At 55.5% G+C, this 17303-nt stretch overlaps 1 long non-coding RNA gene across 1 annotated transcript; it reads right to left on the reverse strand.

The window, feature by feature from the left end:
- Window positions 1-3816: 3816 nt before the first annotated feature.
- Window positions 3817-8037, reverse strand: LOC126031296 (uncharacterized). Its single transcript, XR_007503271.1, has 4 exons — window positions 7997-8037; window positions 6129-6172; window positions 3928-3988; window positions 3817-3858 (listed from the first exon to the last, which is right to left on the reverse strand). It is a non-coding gene; the product is annotated as an uncharacterized LOC126031296 (long non-coding RNA).
- Between the last annotated feature and the right edge of the window lie 9266 nt (window positions 8038-17303).

The raw sequence follows: 17303 nt of genomic DNA on the forward strand, positions 1-17303 counted from the left end.
GAATAATTCCTGAGCCCAGCCAAGTGTGGCCCAAAAGCTAAAAACACAAAAAATAGAATGCTGTAGTGAATGCAAGTTTCCTTACCAGTTGCTTTGGTTTGTTTTGGGGTCACACTAGTGGCTCTGTGCTCAAGGATCACCCCCCAAAGAGGTGACCATACACAGTGCCCCATATTGAAATGGGGTCAGCTATTGCGAGACAAACACTTTAACTTCTGTGTTATCTTTTTGGCCCCAAGAATGGCTGTTTTGTTTTAGTTTGGGAGCTACACCCAGTGATGCTCAGGGATTACTTCTGACTACACTATTCCTGGCAGGGGTTGGGGACCATATGGGATGCCTGAATGAGCCCATGTGCAAGGCAAATGTCCTCCCCATAGTATTAATGGCTTCAGCCCAAGAGTGACTTTTGAAGGGGGGGCGGTGCTGGCCTGCAAAGCTCGGATTTAAGTGCTTGGGTCCCAGCACTGGGTACAGCCTAGTGCACTCAGGCCAGTTGGTGCCAGGCCCTTGTGCTATCTCCCTTAACTCCTCCTGCCAGAGCTGGGTTCAGAGCAAGCCAGAGAGAAGGGCTACAAGACTGGGTCAGCCTGTGAACCCGACCCAACTGGCCTCTGGGTCAGCCTGTGAACTAGGCCTTCTGCGTCCCGGACTAGTCCTGCCGAAATCTTGATGGTTGTAGGGGTCACACCCAGAGGTGCTCAGAGGAGACTCCTGGCTCTGCTCTCAAGGATCACTCTTGGCAGGAATCGGGACCATAGATGGTGCCGGATATCAAACCCAAGTTGCCGCATGCAAGATAGGTGCTCTCAGGCTGTGCAGTCCCTGCAGTCCTAAACGTCTGTGTGAAGGCCTCCAGTGGCCTCCTGGCCTCTCTCCAAAACTGCTCTGGAGCGAAACTATAGTGGAGAGGACACTTGCCTTGCACAGACCCCACCTGGGATTCTATCCCTGGCACCCCATATGGGCCAACAACTACAAGGAGTGATTCCTGAGCACCGAGCCAGATATGGCCCCCAAATCTAAAAACAAACCAACCTCTTGCTTCCAAAAAGGAAGCAGGCTGCGGAGCTGACTTGGTGGGTTGAGCTCAACATGCAGGAGCCCCAGGTCCAGTCCCCAGCAGCTGGTGAAGTGATCCTGGAGCACAGAGCCTGGGGCAGTCACGAGCATCACCTGGTGTGGCCCAGAAATCAAAATTAAGATGAAGACGCAGATCTGGGCAGGGTGTGGCTCAGAGGCCCAGTGCCAGCTATCTGTGGGGCCTTTCTCTTAGCCGGGATGCCCAGGCAGGAAGGAGTAACAGAATCATCTTGGCCATGTAAGAGAAGGAGTGACAGCGCCATGTTGCCCACCAGAATTTCCCTCCTGCCTTAGTTCAGGGCTGTCTCTGAGCCCCCGTGACTACATTTCTTTGTCTCCAATCCCTGGACCATGCCCTGGTGTTCAGCGTCTTGCCCCACCCCAGCTTCCATCCACACTCAGAGTAGCCATCACTTCTGTCCCTTCTACCCTTGACCTAAGGCGGGAATAGTGGACATGAGTTTCTCTGACATTTATGTTTTATTGGCAAGTTTGACTGTAAGAGGCATTTTGGGGTCTGTGGCCTGTCCACACTCAGTAGTGCCAGGGCTGTTCCTGGCTCTGCCCAAATGCTAGCCAGGGTTGTGGCCACCACAGCTATGGGCAAGGCCGGCCGTGCCCAGTTTTGTTCTCAGGACCTGCCAGAGGCATTTTTGTCCCCGGCTGTGACTTCCCGACTCAGGAAGCTCAGCCATGGGCAGAGAGGACTTGGACTGCCCCCTCTGCTTCATCCCGGTCAAAGTCCTGTGCACCTGCCAGGGTGGGGGTGTCCTCCAGGCACCCCTGGGAGCATCAGACAGGAGGAACAGGAATATTTACAGGACAGTGTCCCCAAAACACACTGACTATACAACATTGGGGAAAGCACACGACCAGCCACTGCAACTTCATGATGGCTCGTAGGGGGTTGCCGGGGGCCTTCCCCAAGCGCCTGCCCATGGGACTGTCCTACAGGGTGCGTCCCTTTTCTGATGGCTGGCCACGGGCACATGTCACATCTTCCTGAAAAGGAAAAGCTGGTGTTGGAGGGCCCTGACCAGCCCCGGAGACAAAGCTGGGGTATGGAAGTGAAGTGCACAGGAGGGGCGACTTCCGGCCTCATTGGGCTCTGCTGGATGGGTGTTCTGCAGGGGGTGTGCCCACCCACCCCCACTCTGCAAACCCCAGGCCTCCCCTGCACCCCATCCCGGCAGGCACCCTTACTCCAAACCTCTAGACACCTCACTGAGTTTAGCCCCACAGGGCCTCCTGTCTCAGGCCCCCAACACCCTGTGGCTGTTCTATTCTGGGGTTCCCCCATCTCATACCTGCCTCCAGTCTCCCTAGACCTCTGAAGTTACCACGTCCCCATTCACATAATCTGGTTCCTCATCCTCGTCGTCCTTGTCCTTCCTTCGGGCTGGCCCTGACAGGGCAGGCGGGAGATGAAGGCACATAAGTCTTGTGGGGAACCCCCAGGTTCCACTCAGGTGCCACAGGGAGAGTCAGAGCACAGCCCCCACCCCCCAGGTGTGCCCCAAACCAGCCAAACCCCACTGGCAAGTGTATCCTCCAAGCTCCATGTTGGCTCCAGCCAGGGCTCATGAGGCTCAGGAGGCCAAGCAGGGCTCCCAGCCAGCCCCCCACTGCAGACACCCAAGTACCAGGGGAAGGGGGTTCCTACCCGAGCACCCCTGAGACAGGCGCCAGTGCTGAATGGTTTGTGCATTCTGGTAATCGTCAGAGCTGCTAGCACCTGCACGGGAGAGTAGGGGGAGCAGGATGCAGGCGCCTGAGCAGCCCCTCAGGGTACAAGGGTCAGGGCCCCTCTTTGGGATGTGGGGATTCCCCCAGGCTGAGGGGATCCTCACCTGAGTCGGGGCTCTGCCTGCAGATGAGCACATTCTCATAGGAGCCCGTGTCGGCGTCGGCGTCTGGGTCAGAGGCCACTGTGGAAACCCGAGTACTGGTCCAGGATCACCCAAACCCCACTCTGGAGCTGCTGGGGCTGGAACATTCTAGTTCTTGGGGCTCCCAAGAGGGGCAGATGTTGGAGGGGGGTTATCCCAAGCCGGACCCAGTGAAAAGGGTGATGAGGGGCACCACTGGGTGGGGGTCTAGGTCCGGACCTGCCCTCCAGCTCTCAGTTTCTCTGTAACGCCAAAACCATGGTGCTGGCCGTCCAGCCCTGCCCTGCTTGGCCAGCCTCAGGTGCCTTGTTCAGGGTCCCCATTGCCCCCAACATCCCCCATCACCCCCTCACCTCCTGGGAGCTTCTGGAAAAACCCAAAGTCCTGACAGTGCTCGGGGATAGGGCTTCTGCAGAGGAGAGGTGCAGTAGAGGGCATGAGGTGGGCCTGCCTGGCTCTGGCCTGCCTACCTTGTGCCTCAGTTTACCTTGAGGCAGCTGAGGAGTACCCATGTCCACAGAGGAAGAACCCCCTCAGGTAGAACCACCCCAGCATAAGGCTAGTCCTGTCTCCCAAAGCCACAGCCCCCAAGTCAAAGGTCACTCACATGTAGGTGGTGTCTGAAACCAGGCGGCTTCCTGGAGGCAGAGGCGCTCATGAGGCAAAGGGGCTGGCTGGATCCCTGCTGCCTCCCTATAGCCACTCCCAATTCCCCAGCCCACCTACCTTTGCTGATGTCCTGGTACCTAGAGGCTGCAAGAAAGGCCGGGCTATGTCTCCCCTATACAGCAGGACCCTGCCCTCCCCAGACCCGGTCCCAGCCTGACCCCTCCACGGGACCCATCACTCACCCTCAGGGGCCGGGGAGAAGAGCAACAGCTTCTTCCTGTGGAGGGCACTGGTGAGGGGGGCCGGAAGGGACAGTCCTAGGGGGAACCCCTTCACCCAGTCCTACCTGGCTGACTCCGATTCGGGACTTGAGTCCATCAGAAGACCTGGGCAGGACTGTGAGGCCACTGCAGAGAACAGGGGAGGGACTGGTTTGGCCACATACCCTCACCTCACCTCACCCCTTACCCTGTTTCTTGCCTGCCTCAGTTTCTGGTTGAGCCCTGCTTTATTTATTTATTTACTTATTTTTTTATTTTTGGGGGGGTTGGGTCACACCCGGCAGCGTTCAGGGATTACTCCTGGCTCTATGCTCAGAAATCGCTCCTGGCAGGCTCAGGGGACATATAGGATGATGCTAGGATTCGAACCTTCTGCATGCAAGGCAAAGTCTCTACCTTCATGCTGCCTCTCCGGCCCCAACCCTGCTTTTTCTTTGTCTTTATTTCCACGTCACACCTGGTAGTACTCAGGGCTCACGCCCAGGGACCCAGCCCTGCCATCTCTCAGTCAGTTGAACTTCATGTTTTATCTTAGGCACCGACTTTTTGCTTGTTTATTTGGTTTTTGGGTCACACCTGGCAGCACTCAGGGTTACTCCTGTCTCTACGCTCAGAAATGGCTCCTGGCAGGCTCGGGGATCATATGGGATGCTGGGATTCTCTCCGGCCCCAGGCACCAACATTTTAACTCTTTTTTTTTTTTTTTTTTTTTTGCTCTCCTTTAACACAATTAATATTCATATAGGGGTTGGGGCCAGAGGGATAGAGCAGCAAGGAGGGCATTTGTTTTGAATGCAGCTGACTCTGGTTCCATCCCCAGCCTCTCATATGGTCCCCAAGCCTGCCAAACCTGCTAAGAGTAACCCCTGAGCACTGCTGGGTGTGGCAAAAAAACAAAACAAAACCACTCATATTGAGGAGGTGGGGCCACCCAGTGGTGCTCAGGACTTATTCGAGGCTCTGCACTCAGGATTATCCTGGCAGGCTTAGTTCATATGGGATGCCAGGAATTTTTTTTTTGGGGGGGGGTCACACCCAGCAGCGCTCAGGGGTTACTCCTGGCTCTAGGCTCACAAATCGCTCCTGGCAGGCTCAGGGAACCATATGGGATGCCGGGATTCGAACCACCGACTTTCTGTATGCAAGACAAAGGCCTTAACTCCATGCTATCTCTCCGACTCAGGGATGCCAGGAATTTAACAGGGTTCGGCCATGTGCAAGACTTACCACTGTTCCATCCCCGAGCCCTGCCTTATTTGTATTTATTTATTTGTTTGTTTGTTTATTTATTTATTTTTAAAGTTTATTAATTTATTTATTGATTGGTTTTGGGCCATATCCGGCAATGCTCCAGGGTTACTCCTGGCTCTATGCTCAGAAATTGCTCCTGGCAAGCTCAGGGAACCAAATGGGATGCCAGGAATTGAACCAGGTCGGTCCCCAAGTTGGCCACATGCAAGGCAAATACCCTACCACTGTGCTATCTCTCTGGCCCACTTATTTTCTTTTTCTTTTCCTTCTTCTTTTTTTTTTTTTGTTTTTGTTTTTGTTTTTGGTGTTTGGGCCACAGTCTGTGGTGCTCAGGCGTTACTCCCGGCTATCTGTTCAGAAATAGCTCCTGGGGCCAGGCGGTGGCGCTAAAGGTAAGGTGCCTGCTTTGCCTGCGCTAGCCTTGGACGGACCGAGGTTCGATCCCATATGGTCCCCCAAGCCAGGAGCAACTTCTGAGCACATAGCCAGGAGTAACCCCTGAGCGTTACCAGGTGTGGCCCAAAAAACAAAAAACAAAAAACAAAAAACAAAAAAAACAGAAATAGCTCCTGGCAGGCACGGGGGACCTTATGGGATGACGGGATTTGAACCAACTGCCTTAGGTCCTGGATCGGCTGCTTGCAAGGCAAACGCTGCTGTGCTATCTCTCCAGCCCTTTGCTTTCTTTTTAATCCTTAAAACAAGGAAGTCGGGCCGGGCGGTGTCGCTGAAGGTAAGGTGCCTGCCTTGCCTGCGCTAGCCTTGGATGGACCGCGGTTCGATCCCCTGGTGTCCCATATGGTCCCCCAAGCCAGGAGCAACTTCTGAGCACATAGCCAGGAGTAACCCCTGAGCGTCACCAGGTGTGGCCCAAAAACCAAAAAAAAACAAAAACAACAACAAAAAAAAACAAGGAAGTCTTGAGAGGGACCCCATACCTCACTAGCCCTACTGCTCTCCCCTACAGGGTTCTCAGGACCCCCCACCACCCCAATGTCATAGGCTTGGTACTCACAGGAGCAGGTTCGCGCCACCACAAAGCTCTGCTGATTCTCCTGCCTGGAAGGACAGGAGCCACATTGAGCACGGGGGCTGTGCTGAGCACAGAACAGGGAGGATTGAGGTCATGCTGAGCAAAGGGCGGGAAGCCCTGGGCAAGGAGCACAGTGGGGCCAGATGAGGGTGAGATGAATCCCTGTGTATGCCCCTGCATGTCCCCTGAGCCAGGGTGCCCTAATCTCTAAGACACCCCTCTGCAGACACTTCAACGCTGGGGTCCCCTTGGAATGGCCTGTCAAAGGGGCACAGCACGTGGTCATCTAGACCATCCTCCCCAATGCCGAAGTGTCACCAGGTGGTTAAACTGCTCAGTGACACAAGCTAAAGTTGTGGAACTTGCAGGAAAACTCAAAGAAGCTGGGCCTGCCAGGGCTACATCCTTTTTCTCCTTTTCCTTCCACTCTTCGTTTTTTTTTTTTTTTGTTTTGTTTTGTTTTGTTTTGTTTTAGGGCCACATCCAGCTGTGCTCAGGGGTTACTCCAGGCTCTGCACTCAGATTCCTGGCTGGCACAAGGGACCATGTGGGATGCCAAGGATCGATCCTGGGTTGGGCGTTTGCAAGACAAGCGCCCTACCCGCTGTGCTATCACTCTGGCCCCAATCTTTCCTCTCTTCTTATTCCTTGGAACGTAGACAGGAGGGCTGGCATGGTAGGCACTATTTTGGACCATGGGGAGTGCTGGAGTCTAGATGGTGCCCCTAGGGACGAGGGAACAGATAAACAAATCCGGATAAAATCTTGGGCTCTGGGGGCCGGGCGGTGGCGCTAGAGGTAAGGTGCCTGCCTTGCCTGCGCTAGCCTAGGACGGACCACGGTTCGATCCCCCGGTGTCCCATATGGTCCCCCAAGCCAGGAGCGACTTCTGAGCGCATAGCCAGGAGTAACCCCTGAGCGTCACCGGGTGTGGCCCAAAAACCAAAAAAAAAAAAAAAAAATCTTGGGCTCTGACCTAGGCAGAGTGGGGACCCAGCAATGTGCAGAGTTCCTGTTTTAGGAAGTGGGTCCTGAGTGTTCTGTGTTGGCGATGCTGGCACAGGCCTGTAGGCAGAACCGCAGCCTGTGGACAGACAGGACAGAGCCCAGAAAGAAGGCAGGGTGTGGGTGGTGAGCTGTAAGGCACGTGAGCATCAGGCCAGGAGTGTCTGGCCGGCCCAGGGGGTCTATTTTCAAACCTCACAGTGAGTTTATGAAAGGAAACGAGAAAAAGGGTTTGCGGGGGTGAGGGGGGGAGGTGGCGGTCGTGCACTAAGGGGCTCTTTCTACAGGTCCATCTGGGGGTTTCCAACGTCACTCAAAGATTGCAGGACCATGGGCCAGCAAGACGCTTTCATCATGCAGCGGGCCAGACCACATGACTTCCTGGGCAGGATGAAACCCCAGCCTGCAACTGCCCAGACTGGGCCTGCTCTGGGACAGCCCTGTCTTGTTTTCAGCCCCACCCTGGCCCCTTGGCCCAAACCCCCCACTCTGCTTGGGCTGGACTCCCTGATGCTCTGGGGACAAAAGCTCTGAGCATGGCCTCCTTCGGGGGGACAGTGTCCCCTGAGCCCCAGCCACTCCTTCTCTCCTGTGATGCTGACATCCCCCCTGTCGGGTCCCCTGCACTTCTCAGGGGGACCCCAGAGCTCTCTGAACACTATCTGGGAAAGGAAGACCCAGACACTGCCTGCTGCACCGAACCCTTGTCAGCCCCCCACTACAGCCAGGGCTCCTGGGGGCCAGAAGAGGACACTCTGGAGATTGCTCCAGGATACCCCCCCAACCAGGACCCAATCAGGGTCCCCTGGAACTAGGCAGGGGGAGGATGTGAACCCAACACTCACAGGATTCTCTGCTCCAGGATTTTCTCCGACCTCTTCAAGCCTGCAGGAACAGGCTGGATTAGTGAGTCCTGGGGGACAGCAAGAAGGAGCACCCCAGCCTGTGGCAGCCCCGGACAGGAAGGGGATACTGAGCACCAACCCCAGGGATCTCTGACACAGGAAAGCCTCAACTTTGGAGACAGCACCCCTCAAAATCTTGTCCCCGACCCCAAGCCCCCAGTGCAGGCGCCATGGGCCAAGTGGTTTAGGGGCCTCTTCGGGGTGAACCCACAACTGCACATCCCCAAAGGGCCCCCCACATTGCTCCGAGACCCTTACCCGGGCGGGAGCAGCGCACACACAGGCCAGCTACGGCCCCCAGCAGCAGCAGAAGCAGCAGTGCAGTCCCGGGGCCCAGCAGTTCGGAAGCCACGTCCATGTCCACGCCAGGCCAGGCCTGCAAGACTGAAAGGGCGCCCATGAGCCTCTGGACTTCCCCGTACCTGCCTCAGCACCCACTGGGGAAACCGAGGCTGGAGACCCACAACAGCTCCTTGGGAAGACAGGGCCAGGGTCTGTTCTCATCCCCAAACTCTGCCTGCTGCTCCCTAACTCGGAGACACAGAGAGCTCCCATTGTCTGCTGGGGTTCCCTCGTGCCCCATCCTGCATGGGCTGAGGTGGGATTTCCAGGCCCTGAGTACCTACCTGTGTCCTCAGATTCCTCTAGACTATGTGCAAGAGGTCAGGGAGGTCAGGGAAGGCTTCTTGGAGGTGTGCCAGTGCCCGAGGGAGTGGGGGTGTCCCACACAGGTGAGGGACTGTGCTCGAAGAAAGTCCTGGGAGTCCCACCCGGGACAGTATCACCTAAGGGTGTACAAAACTGTCCTGAGATCCCCTCAAGCACTCCCAAGTTTTCTGCAGCCCTGTGAAAGATGACAGAGAAGGGCTGAGCCTCCACAAGGCTGTGACGGGTCTCCCATGCTCTGATACCGGTGGGTTGGCAGGACATGAGCCCCGGAACTCACCAGCCTTCTTTTTTTTTTTTTTTTTTTTTTTTTTTTTTGTGGTTTTTGGGTCACACCCGGCAGTGCTCAGGGGTTACTCCTGGCTCCATGCTCAGAAATTGCTCCTGGCAGGCACGGGGGACCATATGGGACGCCGGGATTCGAACCGATGACCTTCTGCATGAAAGGCAAACGCTTTACCTCCATGCTATCTCTCCGGCCCCTCACCAGCCTTCTTGCACTCCGGCCCACTCCACTGGTTCTGCCTCCCTTCAGGCTGTTGCTCTCAGGCCCGAGTCTCAATTTGCTCATTTGTGAAATGGGCACAGACGAGATCCCACTCTGCTCACACCATCCAGAAAAGACGCCTGCTCAGGGTTGCTTCTATTCTAGGGATCACAGGGCTCAAACTTGAAGGTCACCCCTGGGTTGTCTCCTGGACCCCCTCTTGGCCCTGGGCTTGGGGCTCTGTGGAGTGTGGGGCTCATGATGCTGGCTGGCCAGGTCCCTGTGGGTCCCTTGGAACTTGGCAAGGGACCTTGGTGACCCATGGTAAGATCCCCACCTGGAGAACCCTGACGCCCTTCCCGAGGGGGGGGGTTTGATCTGCTGCTCCTGCTATTTGGGGGACCTGGGCTGCCTGGGCAGGTTCTGAGAGAGTCCTGGGGAGTGAAGCATCTCATCTATGCCCTGGGGGCAGCAGTGAAGACACAGGACACCACTGCCCCGTCCTCTAATCTCAATCTGCTTGCCACCCCTCAAGGGCTCGGGGGGACTGGGAACTGCCACAGACCAGGGTTTTAGGGGTGCTGGGGTGGTGGGGGCAAAGGGGAGCCCTGGAAGGGGTCCCCGTTGCTGCATTTGCACAGGGTGCTTTTGTCCCCGTGGGGCTGAGTCCCTACTAGTCCTGCTTCAGCCAGCAGCTCCCCCAGCCCCCACTTCCCATGCGGAACAACCTCCCCTCCCCACTGGCTCTTGCAACCAGAATAGTTGAGGGGAAGTGGCAGTTCCTGGACTGTGCTAGGTGTGTAGACACTGAGCTCTCCGGGAGGGCTTGGGGACCCCTGAATCCCCTCCAGGCATCCTAGTGGACCTGCCCCCCAGGGGCCTCTCCTGATCTTCAAACATGGGTTGGGACTTCCATCAGGCCAGGCTGGTGCCTTGGGCCATGGGAGGCAGGCAGGATTTAGGCCCTCGGGATGCAGTGGGGAGTCGTGCTGGCTGGGGTCCGACACCCAAGTCACAGTTGTGGACTGTAAGTCAACCTGGGTCTGCCCTATCTGATGGGCCTGGCCATGCCCGCTGGAACTTTGCAAAACGGTGGTCTGGTCCACAGGATCAGGGTGGAGGCCCCGTCCAGAGCCCAGGCCTAGCTAGGGCAGGGGATGCCAGGCAGTGCACCCCAGAGGATGGGCTTGGGCAGGGAAAGGCTTACCTGAGATGGGGTCCCCTCACTGCGGCTGCCCCATGCTGACCCCCGGCACCTGCTAGGCTGACACAGACACCCACGGGCTACTTCCGCCTTGGCCTCAGCTCCCCACATCCGGCTCCGGCCAGATGGCGAGAGTGACACAGTAGGGGGGTGAGGGGGGAACAGAAACAGAGACTGAGAAAGAAACAAGAGGAAGGGAGGGAGGGAAGGAGGAAAGAGAGAGACAGAGAGACAGAGACAGAGAAGTGCCAGAGTGAGGTGAGCCCCATACTGGAGATGCTCATAAGAAAGGCCACCAGAAACAGGGACACGGTATGTGTGTGGGGCCATGGGGAGATGCGGAGACAGGACAGAGACAGAACAAGGCCTGGGTCTGAGCCTGGGAGCACCACCCAAGTCAAGTGAGAAAGTGGGCTTAGGAGGGGGGCCAGAGGAGCGGACTTGGAACCCCGAAGATGAGAACTGGGGGAGGGGACCTGATGGGTGTAGTCCATGGGAGGCAGATGTGGGGACTCATGTCCTGGACACCTCCCAGCTGGGCCAGGGAGGGAAGGTTTGCTCAAACATGAATTATGGGGGCTGGAGCGACAGCACCTGAGCCTTCGGGGCCTGCCAGGAGTGATTCCTGAGATCAGAGCCAGGAGTAACCCGAGTTACAAACAGAAAAACAAACAACAAAAAATTTTCTCAGGCCCCAGTCAGGGCTGGTATGGGAGGACCTGGTTTCTACCATGAGCCTGGGGTGATGTCGGCGCTGGGGTGACACCCGTGTGCGGAGGAGCAGCACCAGCCAGAGTGCCACCATGAAAAGTAGGGTGATGGGCAGCTTGGCACTGGGCTGCTCTCCACGTCTCCCCACGTTCCTCTGCATCCCCAGGCCCCCACCTGCCGGCCAGCCCAGGGCAGCCCACGGGCCCATAGTGCTGCAGTGCTTCTCAAATAGTGGGGCTCCGTAAAGGGTGTGTGTGCGTGTGCGTTTGACCTCGGCAAACACTGTCATAACAAGCTAAGCTTCTGTGTTTATGTCTCTGGAGCTGAGAGTTGCTGTGTCCTGCTTCAAACCCTGCTTCGAAAAGCTATGCATTGCAAAACGTGCTCATTGTAGCCATTAATCCAGACATCACCTCTGATGAAAAATATCAGCTCAAACTATTTTATATATTTTTGTCTTGTAGGTTAAAGTTTTTTTTTTTTTTTTTTTTTTTTTTTTTTTTTTTTTTTGGTTTTTGGGCCACACCCTGTGACGCTCAGGGGTTACTCCTGGCTATGCGCTCAGAAGTTGCTCCTGGCTTCTTGGGGGACCATATGGGATGCCGGGGGATCGAACCGCGGTCCGTCCTAGGCTAGCGCAGGCAAGGCAGGCACCTTACCTCCAGCGCCACCGCCCGGCCCCAGTTAAAGTTTTTTTAAAATAAAGTTGTGGGGGGGCGTGAAAAATGTTTTCTTCTTCCTAGGGGGGCATGACAGAAAATAATTGAGAAGCACTGCCATAGTGGGACCAGGGCTGCTCGAGGCTGCCCCCTGCGGAGAGAAGGGAGCACAGCCCAAACCCTGGTTCCTCTGCCTGAGGTGACCTCACACCCTGCTGTAGAGGGGACAACTCACATACACCCCCACAGGCGTTGGGGCTATTCCGCAGGCAGGAAGTGACTCAGTAGTGGCTGGAACCAACACTCAGACCCCCCCCCAAAAAAAAAAAAAAGTTTTCAGGCACAGAGCCTAGGAGTCCTGAGCTGAACTATTTCCAGCTTCAGCTTCAAAGGTCCTGAGAGGCCCCAAGTAGCCTCAGCTTGTGCCCCAGCCCCACGACTGAACAAAAGTTCATGTCCAGGGCCCGGAGAGATAGCACAGTGGCGTTTGCCTTGCAAGCAGCCGATCCAGGGACCTAAGGTGGTTGGTTCGAATCCCGGTGTCCCATATGGTCCACTGTGCCTGCCAGGAGCTATTTCTGAGCAGACAGCCAGGAGTAACCCCTGAGCACCGCCGAGTGTGGCCCCAAAACAAAACAAAACAAAAAAAAAGTTCATGTTCACTTGAACAAACTTGAGAGCCCTTCAGTACAGTTTTTCATCTTGGGGCACGCCCAGTGATCAGGGCTGACCTCTAGTGCTGTGCTCAAGAATTACTCCTGGTGGGCCCGGAGAGATAGCACAGCGGTGTTTGCCTTGCAAGCAACCGATCCAGGACCAAAGGTGGTTGGTTCGAATTCCGGTGTCCCGTATGGTCCCCTGAGCCTGCCAGGAGCTATTTCTGAGCAGACAGCCAGGAGTTACCCCTGAGCAATGCCAGGTGTGGCCCAACCCCCCCCCCCAAAAAAAAAGAATTACTCCTGGTGGGAACTCAGGATTCCTCAAATGCAAGGCCGGAGAGGTGGCACTAGAGGTAAGGAAGGACCGAGGTTCGATCCCCCAACATCCCATATGGTCCACCCAAGCCAGGGGCAATTTCTGAGCCCTTAGCCAGGAATAACCCCTGAGCATCAAATGGACGTGGCCAAAAAACAAACAAAACACCCTCCTGGATGTAACTGTTGCTCTGGCCTTCCATATATTTTTTAAAGGATTCAATGTTTTGTTTTGTTTTTTTTTGGTTTTTGGGCCACACCCGGTGACGCTCAGGGGTTACTCCTGGCTATGCGCTCAGAAGTCGCTCCTGGCTTGGGGGACCATATGGGACACCGGGGGATCGAACCGCGGTCCGTCCTAGGCTAGCGCAGGCAAGGCAGGCACCTTACCTCCAGCGCCACCGCCCGGCCCTCAATGTTTTGTTATGCCTTTAAACCCTCAATTATTAGTGGGGGCACTTCTTAGTGGCTCTAGGGCATTCTGGGCCAACTCCTAGTAATATCTGACCTGGTAATTTGGGACCAGCAGGGTCACATTGGTGGGGTGCCAAAAATCAAACTAGCCCCCCACAATCAATAGGTAGCATGTACCTTTGATCTATTATTGCCCTGACCTTAGCATTAGTTTTGAAATTACCAGATATAATTGACAAGGTTTCTATCCATCCATCTAGCCCTTATTACATATAAAGGGAGACAATTTTTCAGGCTTGCTCCTGGTTCTGTGCTCAGAGATCTCTCCTGGTAGGACTTGGGGGAGGTTAGATGCTGGTGACTGAATCTGGGTCATGCACGTGCAGCTGTCCCACTGCACTCAGGACCCTAAATATTTTCTTAAAAACCAACTCACAGGGCCGGGCGGTGGCGCTGGAGGTAAGGTGCCTGCCTTGCCTGCGCTAGCCTAGGACGGACCGCGGTTCGATCCCCCGGCGTCCCATATGGTCCCCCAAGCCAGGAGCGACTTCTGAGCGCATAGCCAGGAGTAACCCCTGAGCGTCACCGGGTGTGGCCCAAAAACCAAAAAAAAAAAAAAAAAAAAAAAAAAAAACCAACTCACGGGGCCAGAGATATAGCATGGAGGTAAGGCGTTTGCCTTTCATGCAGGAGGTCATCGGTTCGAATCCTGGCGTCCCATATGGTCCCCTGTGCCTGCCAGGAGCAATTTCTGAGCCTGGAGCCAGGAATAACCCCTGAGCACTGCCGGGTGTGACCCAAAAACCACAAAAAAAAAAACCCAAAAACAAAAAAAAAACCCCAAAAACAACTCACACGGGCCCAGAGAGATAGCACAACGCACAACGGCATTTGCCTTGCAAACAGCCGATCCAGGACCAAAGGTGGTTGGTTCGAATCCCGGTGTCCCATATGGTTCCCCGTGCCTGCCAGGAGCTATTTCTGAGCAGACAGCCAGGAGTAACGCCGGGTGTGGCCCAAAAACCAAACCAAAACAAACCAAACAAAACCAACTCACTCCCTGGACACAATGAAACGAGCTTCTATCTTCTCTTCCTTAAGAAACCTTGATGCTGGGGCCGGGCGGTGGCGCTGGAGGTAAGGTGCCTGCCTTGCCTGCGCTAGCCTAGGACGGTTCGATCCCCCGGCGTCCCATATGGTCCCCCAAGAAGCCAGGAGCAACTTCTGAGCGCATAGCCAGGAGTAACCCCTGAGCGTCACAGGGTGTGGCCCAAAAACAAAAAACAAACAAACAAAAAAAAAAGAAACCTTGATGCTAGAGGCCGGCCAGGTGGCGCTAGAGGTAAGGTGTCTGCCTTGCAAGCGGTAGCCAAGGAAGGACCGTGGTTAGATCCCCTGGCATCCCATATGGTCCCCCCAAGCCAGGGGCAATTTCTGAGCGCTTAGCCAGGAGTAACCCCTGAGTACCAAACGGGTGTGGCCCGAAACCCCCCCCCAAAAAAAAGAAACCTTGATGCCCAAGCCATAGCACAGCAGGAAAGGCATTTGCCTTGTAGTCGACTAGAATTTGATCCCCTGCATCCCAAGCCTGCTAGGAGTAACCCAAAATAAAACCAAGAAACCACTTTCTGCCCTTTTGTCCTCTCTTGCTGATGTACAGGAATTCTTCACCTATATCTCAGCTGTGACTTCTCATTTATATTGGGACTCAAAACCTAGTGAAGTGTCTTTGGTGGGGGCACTCACACTAGCAGTGCTTGGGAACTGTTCCTGTGCATTGCTCTGGGAATTATGTGTACTGGGGAGACCAAACCCAGGGCACTCATGTGTGCAGCACAAGCTCCAAACATTCTAGCTATTTCCCTGCCCCACATTCTTGTGTGTATGTGCAGGGGTGGGGGATGTAGTCCACCACTCCCGGCTGTACTCAGGGGCTACTGCCCCTGTGGGTACTAGAGGAACCATATGGGATGCTGGGGATCAAATTCAGGTTGGTTGCGTGCAAGGCATGTGCCCTCCTCCCCACTGTAAACCCGCTCTAGTCCTGGCCCTATTTTCCCAACTCCCATCATTTGACATACATGGTGCTCAGGAGTCTAACCTGAGCTCCTGTGGGTGAAATATTCTCAGCTCAGAGGTCTCTCTGGTCCCCATATTAACATCTCTGAGGGCCATACCGGTGGTGCTCAGGGCTTCCTGGCTACTCTCTGGCCTCTGTTAATCTACTTGGATTAAACAGAGGACACTACCCTACACTCCTGAGTCCTCACTGCTCTGTCCATAGGGACTCTGAACTCAGCAGCCCCCTGGGCCTAGAGGCAGGTGCCACACAAACAGGGTCAAGGAGTTGGGAGACACTGGGCATCTTGAGGGCTCAACAGGGAGGGAGTTTACCAGCATGTGGCTAACCTGTGTTCAATTCCAGGCGACCCCATATGGTCTCCTAAGCATACCAGGAGTAATCTAAATGCAGAGCCAGGAGTAATCTGCACACCGCTGGTGTGACCCCAAAACAGTAATTAAAAACAGGGGGGCCGGAGAGATAGCATAGAGGTAAGGTTTTTGCCTTTCATGGAAAGGTCATTGGTTTGAATCCCGGCATCCCATATGGTCCCCCGAGCTGCCAGGAGCGATTTCTGAGCATAGAGCCAGGAGTAACCCCTGAGCACTGCCGGGTGTGACCCAAAAACCAAAGAAAAAACCCCAAACACGGGGAGGGGGGGCAAAGTTGCAGCAGGCCCTTCTGAGGTGCAGAGCCTGTGCATACCCCTGTAGCCACAGGGTTACTCCTTTTTTTTTGGGGGGGGGGCACACCCATTTGATGCTCAGGGGTTACTCCTGGCTAAGTGCTCAGAAATTGCCCCTGGCTTGGGGAGACCATATGGGACACCGGGGGATCGAACCGCAGTCCTTCCTTTGCTAGCGCTTGCGAGGCAAGCTCTAGCGCCACCTCTCCGGCCCCCACAGGGGTACTCCTGCTGTGGAAAGCCCTGCCCACCACCCTCCCAAGTCTGTACTTACTGCAGGCACTTGCAGAAGCCCTCTGACTCCTATTGGCAGGGCGATGGGCACAGGCATACAAGACAAACAGACCCTGAGCCACTTGAGGGCGCTGATGGGAGAATCGAACCATCTGGATCTGGTGGCCTCAACTACCTAATTCAGGTATTGGTCTCCAAATCCAACACTAACATCCCAGACCATCCAAAGAAGCTCCGGACCAGCATTAAATATTACGTAAGGTTTTCTTTTATTTAAAAGATCATCCACAAAATACCCTATCCATAGATCTCTCTGTCATGGCTGGTGTGGCCGGCATGGCTTCCGCTCTCACACTAGGAGTTGGTTTGGCCCATCTGCCCGCACTGGCCGTGACCGGGTCCAAGCTGGGTGACAGTCACACAGCGCATGTCGCCGTAGGTAAGTACTGGTGTTACACAAATGGTCCTTATTCAGAAGCAGAGATGGCGGAAAGGAAGGGGAGTTCTGTAACTGCTGGGACATCGGCAGACAGTAGGAGGGAGTCGAGGTGGCTGAGCACCCAGCACTGCATTATCTCCCTTCCTCTTCCCCCAAGCTGTGTGGGCTCCCACTCTTTCAGGGGACAGATGGGGACAAGCTGCCCTGGTCTTGACTTGAGTCCCAGGTGCTATCTCAGCAGTAGCTGCCGAGCCCCTTGGCCCCTGGCCGAACAGGGCACAGCCCTGGGGACAGTCCTGAGAGGCCACTGGGACTGCAGGGCAGAGGGGAGTGGAGACCTCACGTCTCCCCTGCCCTGGACAGAAAAGAGCTGCAGGGCAGGGGGCCATGGATCAGGGGACAGAGACTGATGAGGCACGACAAGACCCTGGGTCTGCACCCTCATCATACTTGCTCAGGGCTCCCCAAACTCCTACTGCCTTCTCCCACAGTACTGGGTGGTCTCGGGGTACCCTCACGGTCCACAGAAGCTAATAGGCCCGAGTGTTCTGCCTTGGACCCCACACTTCACCCCCTTCCTGTGAAAGTGGGGAGTGACCATCCTGTAGAACCTGTCTGTCTGGGGAAAGGGCAACAGGGACCGAGACAAACTCCTCATCTGGAAACGGGGACCCACCCAGGAGCTCGGCCAAGGGGACTGGGCTCTGGATCT

Source organism: Suncus etruscus, chromosome 15 (genome assembly GCF_024139225.1).
Source record: "Suncus etruscus isolate mSunEtr1 chromosome 15, mSunEtr1.pri.cur, whole genome shotgun sequence".
Taxonomy (NCBI): domain Eukaryota; kingdom Metazoa; phylum Chordata; class Mammalia; order Eulipotyphla; family Soricidae; genus Suncus; species Suncus etruscus.